Consider the following 16,975-nt stretch of genomic DNA (forward strand, 5'->3'; position numbering starts at 1 on the left):
CCAGGAGAAAGCCTAAGAGGTTGAGAATATTCTGACTGGACGTGTTTCAACAGTAATGGCACTCCAGGGGCTTCTCTTGAGAATGGAGTTGGTAATGTTGAGTGAGGCAGGAGGGTCAGCTGAAACACTTCCCACACAGCTGGCACTGGTAAGGCCTCTCCTGAGCGTGAATCCTGTAGTGCTGGATGAGGTGCGACCTTTGACGCAACCTTCTGCCACAGTCGCAACACTGACGGGCTCTTTTTCCAACGTAGTCGTGCTGCCGCTTATATCCAATCAAATACATCTTGTCTCGGGGTAACTCACATGGCAGGGCTCTTGCTGCTTCGTGGGCTTTGAGATGCTGGAGACGATGCACAGCCTGGATGAAAGCTTTGCCGCATTCGAGACGCTCATGGCAGTCCTGCCTCTGAACGCTCATGCGGCCGTAGACATCTGCACGCTGGGTCAAGGACTTCCCATCCCAGTGAGTCTTCTGATGCCTGCTGAGGCGCGGCATGAGGTAGAAGGCCTCTCCACACCGTTTACATACAAAGGGCATCTTCCCCGTGTGGATTTGCTGGTGCTTCTCCCGGCCTCCTCGGGTACTGAAGTCTCTCCCACAAAATTCACATCTGTAGTGTTTGTTCTCTTGGAGGAAAAACGAGTTGTGGGCCAGGCAGGACCTGGTGCAGACTCCAAGAGTACTGTGCTCCCGGGGACCCTTTCCTAGCAGACTCTCCGATGCTTTCTTACGTTCTGAGCTTTTCTCTAGTTGATCACCCTCGTGGCTTCCTTCCTGAGCGAGGGTCTTGGGGTCACTCATTTTTATGGGACTCAAAACTTGTGCCGGCTTGACCTGGTGTGACTCCAGTGGATCATCAGCACAAGACTCTCTCGTGTGGGCACACAAGGAGTCACCTGCCTCCAAATCCTTTATTCCTGCCCCCGAGGATGATGTCTCTACAGGCAGGCTTTGCTCTGGAGTTAGATCTTTGGTTTCAGATTGGTCCTCACAACCTAAAAGAAATGTAAAAGGTCCTCTACTATTTTTTACTCAGAGAAAAACATCATTATAGTAGAAATAGAAGAAAGAGACCGAACATCACAAACACATTAATTAGTACAGAGGTTTGAGAGTTGTCTGGGGATGTAAGGAGAGAGTGGGAGAAGGATGCAGAATACAGCAACCAAGGATAGGTGAAGGTGAGGCAGAAAAGACCATCTAGGAGGACTGAACATTGACAAAGATGCCAGAGGCACTGACAAGAGAATGAGAAGGAAACCAGAGAAAGACGGGGGACTGGGGTTTGGCTGCAACTTTCACACCATGCTTGGTACATCATTGCTGTTTGTAGGAACTAGTATAACTGTGGCCATAAATGGATTCTATTATCAGGTCAATCCAGGAGATACCGTACGATGCAAGTCAGCTTTCACTCTTGTAGGACTCTTCCGATCCCTTAACCAGCATCTCAGATCTCAAAGAGGGGAAATGTAAGAGGTAGCATTTCTTGAACTGATCTTGTTAGGCAACACTTTTTGTTTTTTTGTGTTGTTTTTTGTAAAGAACCCCTATTATCATAATTCTGTAGGACTATTGGGGAAACACTGGAGTACCCCGGTCAACACCTTCTCACTCAGAATAAAGCAAGAGTACTCCAACTCTTTTCTTGGCTCCCAATCTCTCATTTTACTCATTCAATTCAACATTTATTAAACGCTGATTCTGAGCAAAGCGTTATCCACCTGGATGTTCATAAGTCTGTATAGAGACTTATCCTCCAAACGGGGAGAGGGGGGACGGGAAGGGAAGGGAGGGGTCCTCGAGGGGGAAGGAGGGTTTTCTAGGGCGGGAGTCCTTGAGGAGGCCAAAGGTGTGTCTGAAAGGGAAGGCCCGTGGGGTCCTCGAAGGGGAGGGCAGCGGTCCGAGAGGACGGGGAGGGTCCTCAGGGACCAAGGAACGCGTTCTTGGGGGTGAGAGCAGAGAGGCCATAAAAAGGGAGGGTCTGCGGGGTCCTGGGGCGGGGAGGAAGGTGCGACGCGGGAGGAGGAGGGCGGGTGGAAGGCCTTCCGGCCGGGGAAGCATTGGCAGGAAGCCGGGGCGTGAGCAACAGGGAGGCCGCCGCGTCCTCCTCAGAGCTGACTTGGCCCGCGCGGCCTCCCGCACCCCTTCCCCTCAGGGCCGCTACTTCGCGCCTCCCTTTCCGTCGACTTCCCCGCGAAGAGGAGCGTCTGCCCCGGCGGCCCTGAGGGGACGCCCGCACCTCCCTGCCCGCGAGCCGGGCCCTCACCCCCAGGGCCTCTCCCTCGCGTCCGGGCCCTGGCCGCCGCGCACTCACCTCGCAGACGGACACCCTCGCCTGACCGAACCTCTGCACCTCGGTCTTGCAGCGCAAACCCGCCAGGCAGGCGCTACCAGCGGTCTGCGCATGCGCCCTGTGGGACGGCCGGTGCAGAAAGCGCCGCGCAGAAAACGCAGGCCGCTTCTGGCCGGCTCCGCCGGGCGGGCCCGCGAGGACCACCTGGCCTAGAGAGGGCTGGGAGGGGCCGGAGGACTACTTCCTTTAGATGCTTTACGAGTTTTGGCAGTGGTTAGCACGTGGTTTAAAACGGTTTCAAAATAAACAGTATGCAGTGAAAAGCCTTCTCACTTTGTGTGTGCCACCGACCAAATTCTCATGCTATAAAACCACGGAACACTCAGGTGACCGGTGCAATTATTTGAATACGTATGATTATTAAACTGAATAATTATGCAACTGTGAATAATTATGAAAGCGTGAACATGTTTTCAGTGTCCTTCCACAGTGTCTTTGTGTATATGAAAATAGAGATACATGCGTATATACATATGTGCGTTATACACATATATGTCGTTATCATTGATACGTATTATACATATCTATACTATAAATTCGGTAGATATTTACCTGTAATAGATATAAATAGTTTAAAATATAAAATATATTTTCTAAATAAGAACTGTGACGATGTAACACAACCTATAATGTGACACAGTGTGGTACATACTGTAGCTTAAAATGTGTACTTAACTAATATAAGTACTTCCTTGATAGCAATATAAGGCTTCCCCGGAAGCTCAGTTGGTAAAGAATCCGCCTGCGATGCCGGAGAGTCTGGTTCGATTCCTGGGTCAGGAAGATCCGCTGCAGGAGGGATAGGCTACCCACTGCAATGTTCTTGGCATTCCCTTGTGACTCAGCTGGTGAAAAATCCACCCTCAACGCAGGCAGACCTGGGTTCGATCCCTGGGTAGGGAAGCTCCCCTGGAGACGGGAACACCTATCCACTCCAGTATTCATACCTGGAGAATTTCATGGACTGTCGAGTCCATGGGGTCTCAAAGAGTCAGACACGACTGACCAACTATAACAAGTATATCATGATGCCACGCAGATTCATATTATATGTAACTATATGTCTGTACAAATAGAGTAGAAACATTTTTAGTTTGCAAAAATACTCATAGTCTCGTTTCCTACCTTTTTTATACAAAAGGTGGCAGACTGTACCCATTGTTCTATGCCTTCAATTTTTCCTATCTCAGAGACCTTTTCATATCAGTACAAAGAGAATTTGCCTACTGTTTCTGAACAGCTGTTTGAATTCTGTTGTACTGTTGTTGTGACTTGATTTATTTACCCCATCCCTGACTACTGGGTGGCTGAGTTGTTTTCAGCCCTTTGCTACCAGTATTCTGTGCAAAACTATGAGCTTCAGCAGTTCTGCTGCTGTGTAAACCTTCTGGGAAGATAAATCCCCTGCAGTGGAATTGTTGAGCCACAGTGCACATGTGTGTGTCATTTTGACAGAGATTTCTAAGCTGCCTTCCATAGACGCTTGCCTATCAGACCCCCACCAGCCTGTGTGAGCAAACCTGCATTCTCAGTGTTATAGGATGCTTTTTCAGGTTTTCCAAAACTAGGGTCGAGAAATTTTTCAGGAGCAAGGTAGAATATGTTTTCCTGTGTTGAGGAGCCATTTGTATTTAACTAAAGAACATTTATCAGGGCCTCGAGATACGTAGGGAAAGTATAGTGAAAGGTGCAATAAGTATTTTAGTCATTGTGATGTTGATTATGGTGATGATGGCATAATGGTTAATATTCTTGACACTGGTCTTATACCTGTGACAAAAACTAACTCAAAGTGGATCAGACACCCAAATGCAACACCAAAACTAGAAAACTCCAGGAAGAGAACTTAAGAGAAAACCTATGACCTGAGATTTGGTGATGGCATTTTAGGTATACACGTGCAGCTCACAAACCCCTGGTGTGGGGGATTCCCCAGAAGTGCCCTTCTATGTATTGTATCTGAAAACCTGCAATTTGGAGGTCATTCAAGCTCTCTGAGCCTCAGTCTGTCCTTCTAGACTAAAAGGACAGCAAGTTACTAAATGTAAGGATTAAAATATGTAGAGGTGGATAATGTTTTCTTCCACGTGCTGAGGGTCGCTGGGTGCGTCTGAAAATGAATCAACAAAGACACATTAACTGGAGACAAGCTTACAACTTATTTTAATATGTTTTAAGTGACGCAGGAGCCTTCCTAAGGAAATGAAGACCTAAAGAAACAGACCTGAGTATTTCAAACTAGGTTTGATGAGGTGGGGACAGTTGTGGAAGAATATGATCAGTTAAGGAATAAGAGGTGAGTGTAATAAGCTGGCAGAAACTTAGCAAGGCCTGTGTGTTAGGCTTCCTCATGGAAGAGTTCCTCACCCTTTGGAGATAAGAATGCTCCTTTCCTCCTGCTATAGGCAGGGTACCTCTCCCATGATGGGATTATGGCTTGTTTCATGGAAGAAGGGGGAAGGGGAAGAGAGTGAACCTCTTCCTTCCGCTGTTTTCTCAAACTGCTTCACCTTCAATATGCCAGGTGCCATATTTTGGGGTGAGGTATCCTGAACCCAATCACATGTCAAATGATTAAAGTGGTGTCTGAGATCCATACAGGCAGTTTATATCTGTTGGCTTCAATTTTATTAGACGACTCTTGACAGTCCCTTAGACTGCAAGGAGATCAAAGCAGTCAATCCTAAAGGAAATCAACTCTGAATATTGATTGGAAGGACTGACATTCCAGCTGAAGCTCCAATACTATGGCCACCTGATGTGAAGAGCGGACTCCTTGGGAAAGACCTGAGGCTGGGAAAGACTGAAGGCAAGAGAAGAAGGAGGTGGCACAGGATGAGATGTTTGGATGGCATCACCGACTCAATGGACGTGGGTGTGAGCAAACTTTGGGAGATGGCGAAGGAGAGGGAAGCCTGGCGTGCTGCATCCGTGGGATAGCAAAGAAGTGGACGTGACTCGGTGACGAACAACAACAGCAACGCAAAAAGTAAGAAATAACAGTGGTTGAGGGAGGAATGGAGATAAGGGGGAAGCAACAAGGACGTTCCCAACAGGGATCGCTGATTCCGGATTAGAAGTCAGTGAGGAGTTAACACAGCTTGGGGTCCAGAGGAAAAATAGGTCAACAACCCAGCTTGGAGGGTCCCAGGGAGTCATGCACTAAATGTCAGACTTGATGCAAAGCTCTCTGTTGTGTACATTTCCATCTAATTAAAGAAGCAGACATTTTTCTCAGAATCCACATGAAACATCCAGAGGTCAGGAGACTCCCACCTCTAAGTCACACACATACCTTAAGTGCACGTCAACTTCTTGGAAATTCATATCTTGTTCTGAATCTTGTTTTTCTCCCTTGTTCTTATTTTCTAGGCTGAAGGTTACTCACGAATATTTTCTTATGTGTGGGTGTCTTGTCCAGGGTGCCTGCCAGGGGCACCACACGAAGTCAAGTGTGAAAAAGCTGTATGTTCAACATATGGTTGTTGAGGGGAAGGATGCAGGGAAGGGATGGTTAGGGAGCGTGGGACAGACATGTACACATGGCTGTATTTAAAACAGAGAACCAACAAGGACCTGTTGTGGAGCACAGGGAACTCTGCTCAGTGTTCAGTGGCAGCCTGGATGTGAGGGGAGTTTGGGGGAGAACGGACACATGTGTATCTGTGGCTGAGTCCCTTTGCTGTCTGCCTGAAACTATCACGGCATTGTTAACTGGCTATAGAAAATAAAAAGTTAAAAACTTCATGTTCAATTTATTAGCAGCACCTCTTAAGAGATCATAAGTAGGAGGTTACATTGTCTTAAGTGGTTTTCTATCTCCTTATGTTAAAATCCGGGCAGCGAGAGTAGATAAAGGGATTATATATTCATACATATTAAGATGTCACAATATGTAATCATATAAAAGCAATTTATGCACATTTGAATCTTGATTTTCGTTTGCTGAAAGAAAATATTATTAAGATAAAAAGGAAAATCATCCCCCTGAACATGGTATTACCCCCGTGGTTCTTGCTCCCATGCAAATATTTTACTCAGTCATCATACCTTTATACAACTTAAAAAAAAAAAAAACAACTTTTTGTTTGTATTGAGGTATAGCCAGTTAACAATGTTGTGATAGTTTCAGGTAAACAGTGAAGGGACTCAGCCATATGTATATATTTATCCATTCTCCCCCAAATTCCCCTCCCATCCAGGCTGCCAGGGAACATTGAGCAACGTTTCCTGTGCTATACAGTAGGACTTTGTTGGTTATCCATAAGTTTATCCATAAGAACAAACCGTAAGTTTGTTCTCTAAGTCTGAGAGACTTTCTGTGGTGTAACTTCATTTATATTTCATTTTAGATTCCACATATGAGGGATGCCATATGATATTTCTCCTTCTCTGTCTGATTTACTTCACTCGTTATGACAATCTCTAGGTCCATCCATGTTGCTGCAAATGGCATTATTTCATTCTTTTTAATGGCTAATATTCCATTGTACTGTGTACAACTCTTATTGTATGTGTATATTTTATGCTTTGCACAATTTATTATGTTGTCTCTTTTAAATTAGTATCCCTAAGATCTAATAAGAGTACATCCTGAGAAATGCCGGGCTGGATGAAGTACAAGCTGGAATCCAGATTTCTGGGAGAAATATCAATAACCTCACATATGCAGATGACACCACCCTTATGGCAGAATGTGAAAAAGAACTAAAGAGCTTCTTGATGAAAGTGAAAGAGGAGAGTGGAAAAGTTGGCTTAAAGCTCAACATTCAGAAAACAAAGATCATGGCATCCGGTCCCATCACTTCATGGGAAATAGATGGGGAAACAGTGGAAACAGTGTCAGACGTTATTTTGGGGGGTTCCAAAATCACTGCAGATGGTGCCTGCAACCATGAAATTAAAAGGCACTTACTCCTTGCAAGGAAATTTACGACCAACCGAGACAGCATATTTAAAAGCAGAGACATTATTTTGCCAGCAAAGGTCCATCTAGTCAAGGCTATGGTTTTTCCAGTAGTCACATATGGATGCGAGAGTTGCAGGGGGAAGAAACCTGAGTGCTGAAGAATTGATGCTTCTGAACTGTGCTGTTGGAAAAGACTCTTGAGAGTCCCTTGGCCTGCAAGAAGATCCAACCAGTCCATCCTAAAGGACATCAGTGCTGGGTGTTCATTGGACTGAACAGTCTCTCTGTATAGAGACTCTATAATCAGGCTATAAATGTACAAAAGGAGAGTTTGGGGAATTTCATCTGGGAACAGAAAAAGATCAGGCAGGGGAAGGCATTAGGGCTCAGCAAGCAGTGAAATGGGCGGCAATCTTATTCTGAGCAGACACTGACTATGGAAGTACACAGTCCTGGGGAGCAGCAATATAGGGTTCTACTAGGAGTATCTATGAGAGATGAAGCTGGATGTGACTTTTGGACCAGACTGGGACAGATTTAAATGTTTTGCTAGAAGTCTGGATTTTCTTTTGGGAGTGGTAAGAACCTGATGTGTGCTTTGTAACGTCAACTCCCTGAGGGCTGGAAAGAGCAGTGGTATCACACCAAGGTTTTTGCTTGTCTCAGTGACAGAGGAAAGACCTCTGATTTCTAGCTGTCAGGGGAAAGGCACAAATGAATGCAGGGGCTTGAACATTAGAGGATACGGAAACTGGCCTCCCTGGAGCTAAGCAGGAGAGGAAGAGATGAGCTTCAGAGAGGAGATAAAAGAAGTACTGAGTGAGCATGATGTGGCGTGACCACACGAGCCCCTAAGGTGAAAGCACCTACCGGCCCTCTGCCTAAGCTGAGTGGGCTCTGAGGACCAGCTCCCAGCCCCTGCTCACTGACCAGGGTTGTCTCCCCAAGATCCCGGTCTCACGGCTCACCTTGACATGTCACTGCACTCCCGTCTTCCTCCCTAGCATGTGACCCCTCCTCTTCCAGCTGTGAGATAATGTCAGGTTTAGGGAACTGGTACCCTGTTGAAGAAGGAGACTTATAACTTGGGGGTTCTGTCCTGTACCCTCAGGAACTCCCAGCCTGGTTTCTAAAGGCTCTGAGATAACAGGCAAGTGCAAATTTACACACAAGAAAAATAAAGCCTGTTTCCAAAGATTCTGCCACTAGGGACATATGCCAATGTCTGGAAACAATTTTGGTCATCATGGCTTACCGAGGGAGACCAGGTTCCTGTAATTTTCCAGCATCACCTTCCGGTAGAGCTTCCTCTGAGAAGCACTGAGGTTAGGGTAATTCCTCTGGACTGAAGTCCACAGCCACATCCTCGAAAGTCACCAATTCCTGAAATACCAGATATACTCCTAAATGATTGAAATCCGGAATTATCCCAAAGAGGGGGAAAGGTATCTGATAAGAGGGGACTGACCATGAAGCACACCTTCAGACAAGCAGAAAGACTCTAATCCAAAGGTTTCAGGGACCTACAAGGGTTTCTTTCCTTTAAGTCCTTCTCATTAAAATGTTTTCTTCTCTGCAATCACCCTCTTGTTTCTTTCAGTCTTCTAACTTTATAGAGGCTTTCAATGGCTAAGTCAAAGATCTCTCTTGGGAAACGTCACACTGCACTTGAAAATATGTGGGTTATTTTCCAATATCTTTTGCTATTAACTTCTATCATAATTCCACAGTGATAGGAGAACAGAGTGTATATGATTTCAATACCTTCAGGCCATGAAACTTTTGCACTTTATGTTCCTGGATATGTTCCAGGGTCTCCTAGTTTATAGTCTATGGGAACTTGAACACAATTTGGATTCTCTTGTTGTGTGAAAACTATATAAATCTGAAGTTATGTCCAATTGGTTCATACTGCTTTTCAGATCTACTATAGACTTCTACCTTTATTCATTCCATTAATTTTTTGAGTTTGATATTGGAAGTCCAACTAAAAATTGTAATTTATCTACTTAAAAATAATTCTAATTTATAGTAGAACTTCCCCCATAGCTCCCTCATAGCTCAGTTGGTAAAGAATCTCCCTGCAATGCAGGGGACTTGGGTTTGATTCCTGGGTCGGGAAGACCCCTGGAGAAGGAAATGGCAACCCACTCCAGTATACTTGCCTGGAGAATCCCATGGACAGAGGAGCCTGGCAGGCTACAGTCCATGCAGTCACAAGAACTGGACTTGACTTAGCGACTAAACCACCAACCACCACATAGTGGAACTATATGTAACTTTGTTCTGAACTCTCCAAGCCTCCTGTAAATGTGTTATCATAGTTTCATAATTTAAAACATAAAAAAGAAAGAGAATAAATAAGTATATCTTTCTTTTGTCTTGAAGTCTGAGAGAAGTGGGAATATTTCTAAGACAGCTCCTGCTGCGAATTTCTAGAGATCTGTGTGGGAGGAGAAAGTTCCTTTTAAGTTCCTTAATAAAGAGAGAAAAATGCAAATAAAAGCTGAGCAGTATACCCCAATCCCAGGAAAAAGAGACAGTTGGGTTTACGTTCTGGTTCTCTCTTACAAGCTCTGTGAGTGTGGATAGGTTAAGCCTCAGTGACTCATCCACAAAACACAAACAGCTCATAAATATGCAGAGATGGCCAATCTTATAATAAGAAAATGCATTTCAAAATGACAAAGTATGACTTTATACTCATTCAACTGTCAAAAATTAAGACGTTGGACAATACCAAATACTGTCGAGAAGGGGGACTCTTGGTGGTGGTGGTGTAGGACTGATGTTGAAGCTGAAACTCCAATACTTTGGCCACCTCATGCCTACGAAATCTTATTTTAAGTTCCTCGTGCAGAGTTTTCTGACTTTACAGATTGTTATTAGATTACTATTTTAGATTGACCTGCTCAATGCACTTTGATAGATTGTCTTCTCTAACTGGAATAGACGATCGTCTCCCAAGTCTATTTCACTTGCGATTTTATTTGATTCTCTTCTGGGGTAGAGGTCTGTATTTGAAACATTCAACCTAAATAATGGAATCAATAAGAAACATGTTTAAACTTACAAATCTTAATAAACTCTGGACTTGAAGACAGATTATTAAGATCCTAGCCCTTGAAAAAATGAAGTATATTGTTTACAAGTTAAAACCACCAACTTTGGGTGTCCATCCAAAGATCAGCTAAAAAAAAACATCATCAGCTTCTAAGAAAAGCATACCTTTCCATGACTTATGTGGCCAAGGAACATCAAAAAGGAAAAGAAAAAGAAAAAAACGAAACAGCAAACAATGTAATCTCAGAGGTCTGCACAAAGGATAGCAAATAGCAGCAGAGAGTGGCATTTTACCTTAAGAGAAACTGAGGCTAGAGTATGAATATTTTTCCCTTTCCTTTTCTTGGCGAGTGGTAGTTGCTATTCTGTGGTGGGAATGTTTTCCATCAGATTCCCTAAAAGCAGAGCCCATGTTTGCTACTCACAGGACTCAATGGTGAGGGTTTTCCAGGAGAAATGGAATGAGGGAAGCAAGATATAGCAGAGGGAAAACAAAATCTAAGGTCAAGCAGAGACCAAGTTGCACCAGGCTTTATCTCACTTTGTATTAAGGCATTTGCTTCCATGTCACTCAGTCAAAATTTCACCCATAGATGTGGGATTTTCACCTCTTGGATGAGGAGGCTTTCATGTGACCAAAGGCAATTTTCCAGAACAGGGAACCTTTCACAAAGATTAGTGGCCAGGATTTATGGAGTTGAGGGGTGCCTAGTGAAAGGGACCTGAGTGGTGCACTATAATAGGTATAGTCTGGTGCGGTCTTCCCAGCAGACCACACTGCCTCTCGTTTTTACCACTGGTCTTCCTACTTATTGTATGCCTGTATCCGAGGTTACCTCTGACCCTTGGGCCACTAAAATTTGCCATGAAGCAACCCACACCCATATATTATAGGAGTTGGAAAGTGTCAGTTGCTCAATGGTGTCCGATCTTGGCGACCCCATGGACTGGACCCCACCAGGCTCCTCCGTCCGTGAAATTTTCCAGCCAAGAATACCGGAATGGGTAGACAGTTCCTTTGTCAGCGGATCTTGACAAAGGCACTGAACCTGGGTCTCCCACGTTGCAGGCAGGTATCTTACTGTCTGAGCCGTGCACATCAAGTACAATGAGAATACCATGCATGTATTCCACTGACTAGCCGCCATACTCAAAGTCCAAGGTCCGGGGTCCAATTATCCTATCGAATGGTTCCTTTAATGGCTGCTACTAGTAATCCAGGTTCTAAAGTCAAAGTGAAAGCTGCTCAGGTGTGTCTGAGTCTTTGCGACTCCACGGACTCAGCCGCCCATGGAATCCTTTAGGCCGGAATACTGGTGTGGGTAACCTATCCCTTCTCCAGCAGATCTTCCTCATCCAGGAATTGAACCGGGGTCTCCTGCATTGCAGGCGGATTCTGTACCAACTGAGCTACCAGAGAAGCCCAATCCGGGCAGTAAGGTCAACCTCTAAACTGCATGCCCTATTACAAAGTGATGTGCACAGAATTAGATACGTACGAATAAGAAGGCTTCTAAGGAGCAAAATAGCCAAGTGGTTGGTATTGAAAATATCTATATATGAAAGAGTTGAGAGGTTCCAGGGAGATGTCTTGATTATGAAGCTTGCAGGAAAAGGAAAAAAAAAAATGGAAGACAGACCTTGCAGGCCCACATTCATTCCATAATTCAGCTCCAACAGCTGAAATCATTATCTATTGCATACACTATCCTCTGAGGCAGAAAAGGTTAAAGCTTAGAGTTTGGCAACTGCTAATCTGATCCAATTGCTCATCTAATCCACAGACTGGGAGCTGACTGTGGCTCAGATCATGAACTCCTTATTGCCAAATTCAGACTGAAATTGAAGACAATGGAGAAAACAAGAAATCATTCAGGTATGACCTAAATCAAATCCCTTATAACTATACAGTGGAAGTGAGAAATAGATTTAAGGGACTAGATCTGACAGACAGACTGCCTGATGAACTATGGACGGAGGTTCGTGACATTGTACAGGAGACAGCGATGAAGACCATCCCCATGGAAAGAAATGCAAAACAACAAAATGGCTGTCTGAGGAGGCCTTAAAAACAGCTGTGAAAAGAAGGGAAGTCAAAAGCAAAGGAGAAAAGGAAAGATATACCCATGTGAATGCAGAGCTCCAAAGAATAGCAAGGAGAGATAAGAAAGCTTTCCTCAGTGATCAATGCAAAGACATGGAGGAAAACAACAGAATGGGAAAGGCTAGAGACCTCTTCAAGAAAATTAGAGATACCAAGGGAACATTTCATGCAAAGATGGGCTCCATAAAGGACAGAAATGGTAGGGACCTAACAGAAGCAGAAGATAGTAAGAAGAGGTGGCAAGAATACACAGAAGAACTGTACAAAAAAGATCTTCACGACCCAGATAATCACAATGGTGTGATCACTCACCTAGAGCCAGACATCCTGGAAGGTGGAATAAGTGGGCCTTAGGAAGCATCACTACGAACAAAGGTAGTGGAGGTGATGGAATTCCAGTGGAGCTATTTCAAATCTTGGGAGATGATGCTGTGAAAGTGCTGCACTCAATATGCCAGCAAATTCGGAAAAACTCTGCAGTGGCCACAGGACTGGAAAAAGTCAGTTTTCACGCCAATCCCAAAGAAAGGCAATGCCAAAGAAAGTTCAAACTACTGCACAATTGCACTCATCTCACACGCTAGTAAAGTAATGCTCAAAATTCTCCAAGTCAGGCTTCAGCAATACGTGAACCATGAACTTCCAGATGTTGAAGCTGGTTTTAGAAAAGGCAGAGGAACCAGAGATCAAATTGCCAACATCCGTTGTATCATCCAAACAGCAAGACAGGTCAAGAAAAACATCTATTTCTGCTTTCTTGACTATGCCAAAGCCTTTGACTGTTTTTCCATGACAAGTTCTAACAGCTGCTTCCTGACCTGCATACAGGTTTCTCAAGAGGCAGGTCGGCTGGTCTGGTACACCCATCTCTTTCAGAATTTTCCACAGTTCTTTGTGATCCACATAGTCCAAGGCTTTGGCATACTCAACAAAGCAGACAGGTGTTTTTCTCGAACTCTCTTGTTTTATCGATGATCCAACGCATGTTGGCAATTTGATCTCTGGCTCCTCTGACTTTTCTAAAACCAGCTTCAACATCTGCAAGTTCACGGTTCACTTATTGCTGAAGCCTGACTTGGAGAATTTTGAGCATTACTCTTCTAGCGTGTGAGATGAGTGCAATTGTGCAGTAGTCTGAGCATTCTTTGGCCTTGCCTTTCTCTGGGACTGGAATGAAAACTGACCTTTCCCGGCTCCTCATGAATAGTATGAAAAGGCAAAAGATAGGACGCTGGAAGATGAACTCCCCAGGTCACTAAGTTCGTAACGCTGTCCAGGAGGCAGTGATGACAACCATCCACAAGAAGAACTGCAAAGAGGCAAAAGGTTGTCTGAGAAGGCCTTTCAAATAGCTGAACAAAGAAGGGAAGTGAGAAGCACTGGAGAAAAGGAAAGATGTATCCACCCGAATGCAGAGTTCCAAAGCATGGCAAGGAGACAGCAGATAGCCTTCTTAAGCATTCAGTGCAAAGAAATACAGGAAAACAATACACTGAGGAAGACTAGAGGTCTCTTCAAGAAAATTAGACATACCAAGGGAATATTTCATGCAAAGAGGGGCACAATCATGGACAAAAATGGTATGGACCTAACGGAAGCAGAAGATACTAAGAAGAGGTGGCAAGAATACATAGAAGAACTACTGACAATGACCGAGATAACCACGATGGTGTGCTCACTCACCTGGAGCCAGACTTCCTGGACTGACAAGTCAACTGGGCCTTAGGAAGCACCAGTATGAACAAAGCTAGTGCAGGTGATGGAATTTCGGCTGAACTATTTCAAATCCTAAATGATGAGGCTGTGAGAGTGCTGTACTCCATATGCCAGCAAATTTGGAAAACTCAGCAGTGGCCACAGTACTGGAAAAGGCCAGTTTTCATTCCTATCCCAAAGAAACACCACGTCAAAGAATGTTCAGACTACCAACAGTTGCACTCATCTCACACATCAGGCAAAGGAAGGCTCAAAGTCTCCAAGTCTTCAACAGTAAGTGAAACGAGAACCTCCAGATGCTCAAGCGGGACTTTGAAAAGGCAGAGGAACCAGAGAGCAAATTGCCAACATCCGATGGATCACAAAAAAGCACGAGAATTCCAGAAAAACACGTACTTCTGCTTCACTGAGTACGCTAGAGCCTTGGCCTGTGTGAATCACACCAAGCTGTGGAAAATTCTTAAGGAAACGCTAATACCAGAACACCTTACCTGCCGCCTGAGAGATCTGTATGCAGCTCAGGAAGCAACAGTTAGAATAGGGCGTGGAACAATGGACTGGTTCCGAATAGGGGGAAAGGAGTACGTCAAGTCTGTATAGTGCCACTTTGATTTTTTAAGTTATATGCACAGTACATCATACAAAAGGCCGGATTCGATGAAGCACAACCTGGAATCAAGATGGCCGGGAGAAATATCGCTAACCTCAGATATGCAGATGACACTACCCTTTGGCAGAAAGCGAGGTGGAACTGAAGAGTCTGGCCTGACGAGAGTGACAGTGGGCAGTGAAAAATCTGGCTTAGAACTCAACATTCAAAACACTAAGATCATGGCAACCGGTCTCATCACTTCAGGGTGAATAGAAAGGTAAACAGTGGAAACACGGACACGTTTTACTTTCCTCAACTCCAACATCACTCCAGATGCTGAATGCAGCCATGGGATTCAAACACCCTTGCTCCTTGGAAGAAAACCTATAACACAGCTAGACAGCATATTAAAAAACAGAGACATTAAACTACTGACAAAGGCCCATCCAGTCAAAGCTATGGCTTTTCACATAGTCATGGACGGACGTGAGAACCGGACCATAAAGAAAGCTGAGTGCCAAAGAATTGATGTTTCTGAACTGTGGTGTTGGAGAAGACTCTTGAGAGTCCCCAGGAATGCAAGATCAGCCGGGCAGTCCTAAAGAAAATCAGTCCTGAATGTTCATTGGAAGACTGATGCTGAAGCTCCAACTGTTGGCTACCTGATGCGAAGAACTGGCTCACTGGAAAAGACGCTAACCCTGGGAAAGCCTGAAGGCAGGAGGAGAAGGGGATGAGAGAGGATAAGATGGTTGGATGGCATCACTGACTCAACGCACATGAGTCTGAGCAAGCCGGGGGAACTGGTGATGAATAAGGAAGCTTGGTGTCCACGGGGTCACAAGGAGTCGGACACGACTGAGTGACTCAACCGAACTGAACTGAATAATGCTTACGAGAACAGTCCACTATAGCTGAGTCCTGGCTCCAGCTCTATTAAGTATTCTAAGTGTTGGAACAAGTCTGATACAGCAAGTCTCCAGCAAGTTCCACACAACCCCCCAAATATCTGCTGAATTTCTAAGTGGTGACACTGCATGTAGTCTAGTCTAGTGCGTAGGCAACGGCAACCCACTCCAGTACTCTTGCCTGGAAAATCCCATGGACGGAGCATGGTGGGGGTCGCCAAGAGTTGGGCACGACTGAGCGACTTCCCTTTCACTTTTCACTTTCATTCATTGGAGAAGGTAATGGCAACCCACTCCGGTGCTCTTGCCTGGAGACTCAGGGACTGGGGAGCCTGGTCGGCTGCCGTCTGTGGGGTCGCACAGAGTCAGACACGACTGAAGCGACTTAGCAGCAGCAGTATGCTGAGGCATTAAGATTGTAAAAGCTCACTGAGGCCAGCGACCACATTTCTTTATTAAATTTGGAAATACGTCCCCAAGGCCTGCAGGCATGTCTGAAGCAGCTCCCACCACCTCAAAAAGCCAGCTTGTAGCTCATAGATCTCCCCTTCGTTCTCCTTTCCAACTCCCTCCATCATATCACCAACCTGTAGCATTCTCTGTCCTCGGCCTGGGAAAGATTCTCTGTTCTTGCAGTCCTCACTGTCTTCCACGAGTCCCCATTTACCGTCCACATTTTGGGCTGCCTGCTGACTGACCGAAAACCTTTGAGGAATGGAAATTAGAGGTTGCAGACAGGCCTGCAGTGAAATTTATTAAGTTCCATAGAGGGAACCTGCACTTCATTTTAGCTAGGCTGAGTGTTAGTAGTGATTTGAATCCTATTGACCTGATCATCTGGGAGATCAGCATTTTCTCTCCAAAACTGGCACTAAAGGCTTCTATATGGCTTCACTTTGAGTGTCCGTCTTCTCCAAGGCCTACTCTACCTGTAGTGTGACCTCCAATTATTCTCAGTTGAGTATGCCTTGGGCCTGATGTGCTGCAGTAGAGAGTCTTTCGGGCGTGGCTAAGGTGGACGGTGGAGAGGTCTTGCTAGCAGAGTTTCTCGAGCTGGTAGAGGACTTGAAGTCTATACTCTTTGTCAATACTGGGGACATGCCCCTGGCATGGCTGCAGGTGTTAATGGTGAGCTTGTGTGGAGCTGTGGTTTTGCTGCTCATAGAGGCCCTTGTTGGGGTTGAGGACCATGCACCTCTCCATGGGTTGGGGCCCTTCAGTCTGGACTAGATTGTATTCCTGTTTTGTTTTTGCTTTTTTTTTTTCCAGATATGTAGTTTGGAAGCTAGAATGGTGACCTCTTTGGGGGTCCCAGGAATCCAG

The 16,975-nt window shown here is 45.1% G+C and overlaps 1 pseudogene; it reads right to left on the reverse strand.

The window, feature by feature from the left end:
- Positions 1 to 46: 46 nt before the first annotated feature.
- LOC145537684 (zinc finger imprinted 2-like) lies at positions 47 to 16,328 on the reverse strand (annotated as a pseudogene).
- Positions 16,329 to 16,975: the final 647 nt, after the last annotated feature.

Source organism: Giraffa tippelskirchi, chromosome Y (assembly GCF_054371585.1).
Source record: "Giraffa tippelskirchi isolate mGirTip1 chromosome Y, T2T-mGirTip1v1.2.pri, whole genome shotgun sequence".
NCBI lineage: Eukaryota > Metazoa > Chordata > Mammalia > Artiodactyla > Giraffidae > Giraffa > Giraffa tippelskirchi.